At 48.8% G+C, this 11,393-nt stretch overlaps 1 pseudogene; it reads right to left on the reverse strand.

The window, feature by feature from the left end:
* Positions 1-9,003: 9,003 nt before the first annotated feature.
* LOC101773179 lies at positions 9,004-11,381 on the reverse strand (annotated as a pseudogene).
* Between the last annotated feature and the right edge of the window lie 12 nt (positions 11,382-11,393).

Raw genomic sequence — 11,393 nt, forward strand, 5'->3', positions numbered from 1 at the left:
CTGATTAAAGATTATAAGTTAGAAATCCATTATCATCCTGGTAAGGCTAATGTGGTGGCCGGCTGTAACGACCGACCCCTAACCTTTCCTAGTTAGGTTTGATCTCAGCCCTTAACCTTAGTCAGCTGTTTTGTTTGACCGAACCTAAGTGCTCAGTCTTCCGTCAGTCCCGACCCCTGGATCCGACCCCTGCCTGCTTCGCCTCTCTCCCGACCCCGGCGAGTTCAACCCGCCATCGGATCCTGCTGATCCTCCCCAACCGTCAGATCTATCCCCGGTGGACCCGCGAGATCTTCTCCAGATCCCCCGCGCCAGCCGCACTCGAGTTGCATGGCCACCTCAGAGTCTTCCTGCCGCGTGGCTCGCCTTCTCCGACACCCACCGCTCAGTTTTGTCTCTGGCAAGTGACCAAGTGGGTTCTCGCGCCCCTTCCCCAATGGCAGCGGAAGCCCCTCTGCACCCTTTCTGCAGTTCCTCGCCTCCCGCGCCCATCATCACGCCGCCAGATCCCGGCCCCAGAGCCCGACGTTGCCCGTCTTTTCCGTCGCTTCAGCCACGGTCGCGCCGCCCGGTCGTCGCTACAAGACGATTCCTCCACCGCCAACCCTGACCGCGGCCGCGACAGTCCCTTTCCCCGCTCTGTCAGAAGCCGCCCGACAATCTGTTGTTCCGCGCTCTCCCCCACGCCGCGTCCGCTTGTCTTCCCACCTGTGCGCCCTCGATCCTAGCGCCGTTTAACCGGTCACTTCTATCACCTCTTCCGCTCGACGACGCCCGCTCTCCGCCAAATCCCAACTACCGGTCTACCCGCGCCTACGCCGCCCTGACGGAGTGGCGCAATGATCGCTGGCGTCACTCCCAGAGTTCTGCAGCACCGCCCTGTTTGCTCAATCGCCGCCACGGCAGAGCACTCCATTGCTTATTCCCGGCCTTCGCGCCGCTTCCCTTCTCTCTCTCCGCGACGTTTCCGTTCCTCTGCTCGAGCAGCTATAAAAGGAATGCCCCTTCGACCGGAGCTCCCTCCGCCTTTGTTGCCTTTAGCCTTCTCTAGCTCCCTGCTCAAGCTCCTAGCGCCACCCACCCGTTCTTGAGAAGTTCTTCTCCCAGTTCCTTCTCAGTTCCTCCAAGTCACCAGCAGCGTGCTCCCTTGTGCTGTGTAGAGCTCTCTTGTGATCCGCAAGAAGCAGCGCCACCGCCGGAGCATCACCAGTCTTCGCCCTTGCTCAAAGCTTTAGTCCCTCAGCCCAAGTCTGCCTCTCCCCGACCCCAAGCTTTCCTTTCAGGAAGAAGGTGAGTTGCCGACCCTAAGTCCGCCTCGCCCGACCCCTCCTATCCGCCCGACCCCGGTTCCGCCTCGTCCGACCCTGTCTGTTCTGCCGACCCTTATCCGCCTCGCCCGAGGGCTTGGCTGTGATCTTTTCCTTCGACTCGAGGGTGTAAGTGTAAAACATGGGAACCCTTCAGCGCTTGCGTCTGAGGACCCCAGTTATCACATCCTCTAGTTCAAGAATCAGACCACTAGTTCCTTCCTACCCCTACCTCTTGATCATCATCAGCTCTCTCGAACCACCATCGCCTCCTGCTCTTTGTCGCGAGTTTCTGGGCTCAGGTGAGCCAGTGTTGCTGTTGAAATAACCGTCTAAGCTAACCCTTGCATTGCATTCGTGTAGAGCTGCACCTCGCCGACGGTTTCTACGAGTTGCACCCGACGCCCTACGAAGAAGCGGTAGCCGAGTTCCTGCCCGCGGAAGCCGAAGTCGCCCCAGAAGTCGAGCAGCTTCCATCCCCTTTGCTTGCAGGCAAGCCCCGGTTGCATGAAAATCCTACGTGTTTTGCCAAACTTGCGCATGCCTTCCGTATAGCATGTTTGTGCATTTACGTTTAGGAGTCGTGTGAAACCCTAGATGCATGACCTAGTTAACCCTTGGTATGAGCACTAGCTATTGGATCGAGTAGCTGCATTGCTTAACTAGGAAAACGGTAAAAGTCGAGTGATTGCCTGTCACTCGCGAGTTATAGGAGTTGCATGATTTACTCTCCTGTTACAACTATAAGGACGATGGACGGGGCAGGGCTTGGTAACTTTTTGGTGGTCGGTTGGTTGCCCCGTCTGTCTATGAAAACTTGCTAAGGACCGACAGTGGTGGTGTTCGTGATCAAGTGTTTGAAAGTACTAGCCTCATACTTAGTATGGGATGAGGAAGCCTAGTACCTGATTGAACCTAGACGTGAGCGGTCGCCCCATTGTTCTTGGAACGGAGTTTCCCCTGCTGGTTGTTGCACGTGGTGGCAAAGCGTGGTCACAGGACGGCAGAGGCCGGGTCTGTGGAACCTTGCACCAAAGGAAATGGGCCCGACACGGGTTAGGGGAAAGATGGGGAAGGCCGACACAGGAAGCGACCTCCGGGTGCGCGAATGTCGTGAGGCTAGGTTCACCATGCATGGTTAAAGAACTCGAATCGATTCGTCTGCCTCTCACAGTCTGAGACTTCTTGATCGCTATGTCACCCTGAGTAATTGAGGAATCTGATGATGGCAGTGTTTGTTGTATATCCATACATCTTGTTTGGCCCTATGGTTGCTTAGAACAGTTGGCAAAACCTAGATCGGTTAATCAACTTAGAACCGGAGCTAAAACTTGAAAATAGGTTACACTTAGTGCTTTTGGCAAACAAACCCCTCGGCCAAGAAGCCTTGCATGTCTAGAAGGAGGAGTAGTCCTTACTCCTATCGGTTAAGTCTTGTTGAGCTTAGTAGCTCAGCCTTGCTGTGGCTTCTGTTTTCAGGTGAAGCTGCCGCGTCCGACCCCTCTCTGGTTGGTGCTTGGCCGCCCCAGCTCCCGCTAGGCTGGACGGTCGAGTGGGACCCTTCCTCGGACGGCGAGGAGAGGACCCAATGATGTTCTGGCTGGCCTCGCCCAGGACATCCGACCCCGACGAAGTCTTCCGCTAGCTTTCTCTGCTGATCTCGTTTTGTAAACCCTAATGTTGGATTTTATGGTGGAACCAAAATGGATAAAAACTTGTTTAAATCCGTGGACTTGTTGTATTCTCTGTAACCGCTCACCTTGTGTGGATTGTTGAACTCGATCCTGTTAAAGTGGTTAAATCGGATGAAGTCCGACGGCGCTTCGTGTTAGCTCGGGTTAAGCAGGAGTGTCGCATGTTAGGCGACTTAACCTTGCTTAATCAAGCTAATCCGAGGTGGTTCCACCACACCGACGCTTTGAGCAGAAAGGCCCAATGCCACTGCACTACCATTCAATCTAACCTTAAGACCTTATGTGAAGAAATGGAAAATTTAAGTTTGGAAATAGTAAAACAAGGCACCCTTCAGAACATTATTGTACAAGATACCCTAAAGGAAAGAATTATAACAGCCCAAAAAGAGGATTCATGGATTAAGGTGCTCTATCAACAAAAAGCAGAAGGAAAGATCCCCGAACTCAATCAAGAAAAAGATGGAGGGTTGTACTTCAAGAAAAGGATAGTAGTTCCTAAGGATGAAAGCCTAAGAAAGTTGATCTTAAATGAAGCACATCTGTCTAAGTTCGCTATTCATCCCGGAAGCAATAAAATGTACCAAGATTTAAAGCAAAGGTTTTGGTGGGTCAAGATGAAACCTGAAATTGCAAGATATGTAGCCAAGTGCGATACCTGCCAGAGAGTTAAACCCATACTACAAAACTCGGCAGGTTTACTTCAACCTTCAGAAATCCCTATCTGGAAATGGAGGATATTTCCATGGACTTTATAGTTGGATTGCCTACCACTTCAAAAGGATATGATTCCATATGGGTTATTGTCGACCGACTTACTAAATCAGCCCACTTTATCCTAGTCAAGACTACCTATCCAGTGTCGACATATGCTAAACTCTATATAGCCCGGATCGTATCCTTGCACGGAGTACCAAAGACAATTATCTCCGACCGAGGCTCCCAGTTTGTTTCCAGATTTTGGGAACAATTACAAAAGGACATGGGCACTACTCTAATTAGAAGTTCCACTTATCATCCTCAAACTGGAGGACAGACAGAAAGGATCAACCAAATCCTGGAAGACATGCTAAGAGCATGTGTCCTTACCTTCTCTAAGCTATGGGATGAATGTTTGCCCCAAGCCGAGTTCTCCTATAATAATAGCTATCAAGCTAGCATTAAAATGGCACCTTTCGAAGCCCTGTATGGTCGAAGATGCCGAACCCCTTTGAATTGGTCAGAAGTAGGAGAAAGGACACATTTGGGATCAGATCTAGTTATGGAAACCGAGGAAAAGGTCCAGAAAATTCGTAAACATTTGGAAATAGCCCAGTCCCGACAAAAGAGTTATTCGGACAAAAGGAGACGATCCTTAGAATTTCATGTCGGAGATTTTGTATACTTGAAGGTATCCCCGATGAAAGGAATACAACGATTTGGAATAAAAGGTAAATTAGCCCCAAGGTATATTGGTCCTTATGAAATTCTGGAATGAAAGGGTCCGGTAGCATATAAGCTGTCGTTACCAGACCAACTTACTTCTATACATGATGTATTTCATGTATCCCAGCTTAAGAAGTGCTTAAGAGTTCTAGAAGAAATTCTAGAAGATCCAGAGATGGAGCTCGAACCAGATCTAACCTATGAAGAAAGGCCTATTAAAATTCTGGATCAAAAGACAAGAGATACCCGAACTCGGAGTATTACGTTTTATAAGGTACAATGGAAAAATCATACTCCAGATGAAGCCACTTGGGAGCAGGCTAAAGACCTAGAGTCTAAATATCCTGAGTTATTTGAAACCGTCAGGATCAGATGAACAGAAGCCACCACCCCACTTTCCTTATACAGAAAAGAGAAAATTAGTTAGCCTGACGCAGTTTCCTTTCCATTCTCAAAGTCGAGGATTTAACCCCGGGAATCTCGGGACGAGATTCTGTTAAGGGGGAGAGGCTGTAATACTTGCCATTTTTAGTCATCAAAGTGACTCTGAAGAGATGGAAGCAATCCATGAAGAAAAGAAGAAGAAATTGGCCAAAAATCGAATTCGGGTCAAATTTGACCGAAATTTGAATTTTGAATTCGAAATTCAGAAAAATTCGGCAAAAATATGGAATGGAGGTGTAAGAGTGATTAGAACTTAAAGATCAAGAATTGGGACGATATTTGATCCTAAGTACCTCAAAAGAATCAAAGAAAGAAAATGGAAATTCAAAGTTACTGTTCACCGTCCGACAATAGGAAATTCAGAAAAAACAGCCCAGAGTCCGTTTTCAAAATTGATTTCTGTTGAATTTTTCAAATAAGTGGATCCAAACAACTATACCATATTAAAGTATGGACTTTGGACAAGTATCTTTAGGTGTTGTTGATCAGGAACAGTAAGGGGAACAATTTCGAATTTAAGCTCAAAGTCAGCACATTGTCACGGGTTGACTGTCCTGCTGAAATTGCCTAAGTCTGAAACAGCAAAAATAGCTGAGTTTGGAGCCAATTTCAGAGAGATCTAGTGCAAAGGGTATGAGTGATTATGGCCAAAATGGAATCCTTGGATGTTTTAGAACACAAAAGTTGGACTGCAAGGAAAGGGTTTGGATCACTGAAATCATTTGCAAAGTCGGGTAAATGAGTCGGCCAACTGACTGACAAACTGAACCTGGAAGTTCAGAGAAGTTCAAACAGAGGAGAGAAGGAATTCAAAATTCCCAACAAATGGATGAATATCTCGGGTAAGAGTTTAAATATGAAGTGTAGAGCTCGAACTTATCTACAACTTTGGTTAAGATACTTGGGGACCGTCGGATTTGAAATCGGCCGTGATGGAGCTCTGAATTTTCGGGCGTCAGAGATAAGGAGGGGAAGGATGACAGAGCCGAGCTTGACGTGTCGCCGCCGCCATTCTCGGTCGCCCGCCAGCGCGGCAACTACGCCACCTCCTCATCACGCAAGCCTACGAGTAGACCACGGTTTTCGCCATGCGTGCGATAAAACATTCGTATATCTACCGCTCCCGCGCCGCCCCTTTCACCGCCGTTCTTTTACCGTCTCCGCTCCTCTGTCCAAGCCGCCGCCGCCGGGTAAAATTCTCCCACCACACCACCGCTCTCGTCGATTCCCTCTGTCCACATCTCCATACATACCCCACCAACAACCCTAGCCACTTGTTGCCCAGCTTCCCCGCCGGCATGCCGGAGCCCGCCGCAGTTTCCGTCCGCCGTCGCCGCACCACCTGCTCACGGTGAGAACCTCCTTGCGCTTGCTCTCTTCCTTCTTGGGTAGTTGTGGGCAGGTCCTTGGGATGCTAGGAAGGTGTAGCAGTAGTCGTTGGGATAGGTTGCGCCGTCGTCGCGCGTAGCCGCGACCGGCCGTAGGTGCCGCCACCCGCCACCGTGGAGGGAGTGGCTCCGGCCATCTCCCGAGGAGCTGTCGCCGCGCACGGGTGTGCTAGGGCATGGGGATGCTTCCCCGGCCTAGCCCCGTCGCCGGTAGGACGCCGGCCGGCGAGCCGCGCCGCCCCCTGTCGCGCGTAGGATTTTGGCGGGAGGAAGAAGAAGGCGCTGGAGCCTCGGGCCCGCGCGTCAGAGGGAAGAAGGAGGAAAGGTAGAGGCCGGCCGAGCGCGGGCGTCGGATGGGCCGCGGTCTTGGAGGCCCAGGTGCACGTGCGGGTGGCCGGTGGGAGAAAAAGGCTGGAGGCCCAGGAGAAAGGCAGGCCGCGCTCGCGAGGAAAGGGAAAAGGAGAGGCAGGCCGTGGGCCGGTGCCGGTCCGGAAAAGGAGAAAGAAAAGGAAGAATCGGCCCAGTAGGGCCCGGCCGGGGGAGAAATAGGCCGGCGGGTAGAATGAATAGGAAAAGGGTGGGTCCGCGCCCCGGGCCCAGCGCAAGTGAGAGAGGGTAGAGTAGGGTCGCGTGAGAAAAGTCGCCGGGGGTGTTTTTCGGGAAAAATTAGATTTCCTTTATAGAATAATTAGTTTAAATCCGAATCTCACCATTTAAATCACAGGAATTTCTAGGAGTGTCCAAAATTAGTGAAACCAATTTTGTTAGGCTTGTTTTATTTTCCTTTATGCATTAAAATTTTTATACCCTAGAAAAATAATAAAAATTTAGGTATTTATTTAATGCATTTCTTTAAGGGTAATTAAATAAATACTTAATCTTTATTAAATGCATAAAATATGAAATAACATTTTCATAATAAAAAATTATTATTAATTCATAGGAAATTAGGTTTTAAATTTAGAAAATAATTATAACATTTTCTAAAAATAAAAGAAAAGGCCTTAAGTAAGGATAATTAAGGAAATAAAAATTTTGGGCTAATCTTTTCGGGTTTTTGTGTGTTGGCTTGCAACTTTATCATGATAAGTTGTATAGTCCTTGTTGGCTTGCAACTCTATCATGAAGGAAAGTTGTATAGTCTTATATTCAAAAATTTGCATTCCTAACCCCTGCATATGTTGTGCTATAGACCCCGAAGCACCAGAAGGAGATTACTCGGAATATTCAGAAGGATCTTCGGAGTTTGAGGAAATCTTTGAATTGGTCCCCTGCGAGGCCAACCCTTCGGACAATACTAACTATTTTATCGAACAAGGCAAGCCTCGGTGCATTATACCTATTATTTTGGAGTCATTATTTCATGTGTCCATTATTTAGCTATTTGCTATATGTATGCACTAAGTCTAGGAGTTGCTTGAAACCCATTCTTGTGCATTATCATACCTTATTTTAAGGACATCTTTGCCACTTGTTCAAACCTTTAGTAGATAACCCAAGTCTAGAATTGCTTAGTTGCTTAAATACTTGGTTTACCAACCTTAAGGGAAAATTTTGAGTCATGCATGTTATTTATGGAAAGATGACTTGGAAATTGAGAAGCGGACAGAAGCTAAGGATGTAGTTCTGTCTGCTAAATTAATCTGGTTAAGGCCCGATTCGTTGTCTTAACCTTTGATCAAGTGATAATCATCTGATCACTTACTGGGTATGGGACCAGTAAAGCCCAGTAGGTTAGTAAACTCTTTGATCGGGAATACTTCGTACCCGCGCTTGACGTGCTGGAGATTGGCAGGGGCGTAGCCTGAAACTCACATGGTGATCAGGCCAGACGTGGGGTCCCATGTGGGGGTGCGTCCCTGGGTCCGGGTAGTCTTATTCCCAATCATTGGATTTGCTAATTGAAAAGTCGTTACGTACGACCTGGACAGTCGTATATAACTGGTGATCAGGGTACTCTCCTGCAGGATGTAAAATGATCCGGATCGCCGCAATTCTCGGTTATGAATGCACTTGATCACTGTTGAGCATCGTAGCATAATTTCATGAATGTCATATCTTCCTGATAATAATTGATGTATGACTTAATATCTTGTTGTTCGCAATTAATCTTTTCTCATCATCTAGAATGGTTAGGTAACAACTTAACTCAGATAAAAGATAAAACTAAGGTATCACTGGTAGTAAGCTTTTCAGCAAAAATGTATCAGCCGAGTACACCGAAAAAGCTATCATGTACTTCCAAGAAAAGCTATTATATTGGTTAGTCGGGTAAGACTTGCTGAGTACCCCGTACTCAGGGTTATCCCTTGTGGCTATCTTTTCAGAAGCACCGCAGGAGTCCACCGAGGAGGAAGCCCCGAAACCCTAGGGTATTATTATGAGTCTCACAATACCCTTGGAAGAAAATTTTATAATGCTCATCTCCACCCGAACCGTTTATATTTTAAGTCCTAGAACTCTGTCTAACACTGCACTGTTAAGTTTGCTTCAAACTACGTCTTGTATTAACCCGTACCTCTTGTATGTATGTAAAAATGTAATATTTGTTGATGCTATCCCATCGCGGATACAATCCTGTTGTATGGCTATGAGACACGACGTGGATCTTTCGAGGAGTCCTAGGGACACTCGACGGACGACCGGACTTATACTGTTTTAAGTACGTTTCGGATAATTGCTGCGTCGGCAGCAATTAGGCGCATTTGAACCAGTTTAAGTTGGACGGTTTCGCCACAACAAACATGATAAATCTGATCAATTTCTGACATTTTATTATTTTTTGTACTACACCCTGGAATATTCGGCCTTTCTAGCCATCCCTTTTGAGTTGGCACAATCTCCGGCAGCGAAATGGCATCTTACTGTTGTCTTTTATGCTAAGGAGCTCTACCTCATTACTGTTACTACCACAATCTGCAGGCATCAAAGCATCCGTGGCAGAATGCGTTGCAACATGAAAGTAGAGCCTACGATCCTTCTTCTCCCTTTGTGAAGCTAGCTTAGATTTTGTTGTAAACGGGAGGGAAACGGCAGTGCGCTCCCTGCAGATCTCAAAGAAACCCAGCCTGCTCGCAGAACCCGACGGTGTCGGCGATCGTCTCCTCCAGCGGCCGGCAGCTCCACCCCAGCTTCCTCAGCTTGTCGGACGTCATCGGAGCATGGTTGTCCATGTCGATGATGCTGTCCCTGCCAATCGCCGAACAAGCTATGCATCAGCTTTCCTGAGTTCCAGCATCTGAAACCTTGGCAGTTGGCACACCAAAAGGATGTTCCAGTCTCTTTCAGAGATGGAGAGGTGTACGTACTCGTTTACGCAAGGGTAGCCAGGGTACATCCGCTTCAACAAGCGCAGCAGGTCACGAGCGCCGACGGAATGCGGCGCGCAGATGTGCCTGCCGGAGGCTGCGGGCGCCTCCTAGAGCAGGAGCAGCGCGTCGGCGACGTCGCGGAAGTCGACGATGTGCCAGAGCTTGTCCCTTATCCGGTCAGGCCCCCCTGCATCGGCATTCAGAACATTATTCAGATATCAGCCGCAAAGCATTGAAGTGAACCAGAACCAAGGATCAGAAGAATGCGGGGGCAGAGCATTTGTCAGGTGGTGCGTGGTGATCACTGATCAGAAAGTTCAGAACCTTTCAGGAAGTAGATGAGGAATTGGCAGCTGGTGTTGCACGTCGGCTGCAGCAGGGGACCAAGCACCAGCGCCGGGTTGATGGTCACGACGTCCAGCCCGATCCACCGCCCGTATTCCAGCGCCACCTCTTCTGACGTGATCTTTGCTACTGAATACCAGTCCTGCTTATTTTACAGACAGTGAATCTCCATTCTGTTTCAGAGGTGGAAAAAAAAAAAACAAAACGAACTCCCGTTATATGTTGCCAATTACCTCGTTGTTCCTGCAGAATTCTTTGTCTGACCAACAGCTCTCATCCTTGATCTTGTCTTTGGGCCAGTTTTTCGGGTTGATCTCGACGGTGACCATGGACGAAACAACCACAACTCGTCGAACTTTCGCTGCTGAAGCAGCCTCGAGTACATTTTTGGTACCAGTAACAGCAGGATCTAGCATTTCCCGCTGTCACAATATAGTAACGTCCGATTAATAATGGAATATTGTACGCGTTACCATGGTCGGGCTGAACAACTTATAACGAACAAAAAGCACTAAAATTCTGTCAATTAGCGCGTGCATACACAATCGAAATGCACATTATTAGTAGCTCTTATTGTCTTGTCAGATGGAACTGGCCAATACCCACAACGGCACAACCTGGACTTCTGATAGTTCCTTTCATCTTCTGCTGTCCAAGTGTCCATGTATTCCTAGCTACTACAGCAAAACACATGGTCCAGATTCATCTGCCTTTTATGTCACATTCAGGATTATTGCCTAGGTCCTCAACAGTTGGTTTGCCAGAACGGAGTCACTGAAACTTGTACTGCTACATTTGTTTCCAAGATTAACAAATCTTGCTTGACAGTTGTTTGATTTTACATTAACTTGATCTCTTACCATACTGTTGCATACCAGCAACTGTTTTGATTTGCAGTTTCACAAAAAAAAATGTTTCATTTTGCTGAAATCAAGTTCCGCAGACTGCTTCTCGAATTACTGCAGGTACGGTGTTCATAGGATCAGAGAAGAAAACTTGCCTCTGGATCGGTCAGGTTCCCGGATGGAACCGGGGTCGCGACGTGGAAAACCCCTTGGCACCGCGCGATCGCGGCCGCCATGGCGCCGCCGTCGAGGAGATCGGCCCTGAAAAGCCTGAGGCCTTGGGGATCAGAGGCGCCCGGCAGCCGCTTCAGGTGCGCCGTCTTCTCGTCACCTGAAACGACGGCAGGAGGGGATGGGTTTTTCGCCGCGGCGGCGTGTAATTGGCCAAGGAATCGGCCACGGCAAGGGGGGAGATGCGTGCGACTGCGTACTGAGGTCGCGGACGGTGGCGTGCACGGCGTAGCCGCGGGAGAGGAGGAGCTTGACGAGCCACGAGGCGATGTACCCGCCGGCGCCGGTCACGCACACCACCGTCCTCCCGCTCGCGGCGGAGGCTTCAGCTCCCTCCTCCGCACGCGCGGCCATGGCGTTCGGCTCAGCTCTGGAGTTCTGGTGCGGCGCAGCGACAGTGTGAGTG

This window comes from Setaria italica, chromosome II, assembly GCF_000263155.2.
Source record: "Setaria italica strain Yugu1 chromosome II, Setaria_italica_v2.0, whole genome shotgun sequence".
NCBI lineage: Eukaryota > Viridiplantae > Streptophyta > Magnoliopsida > Poales > Poaceae > Setaria > Setaria italica.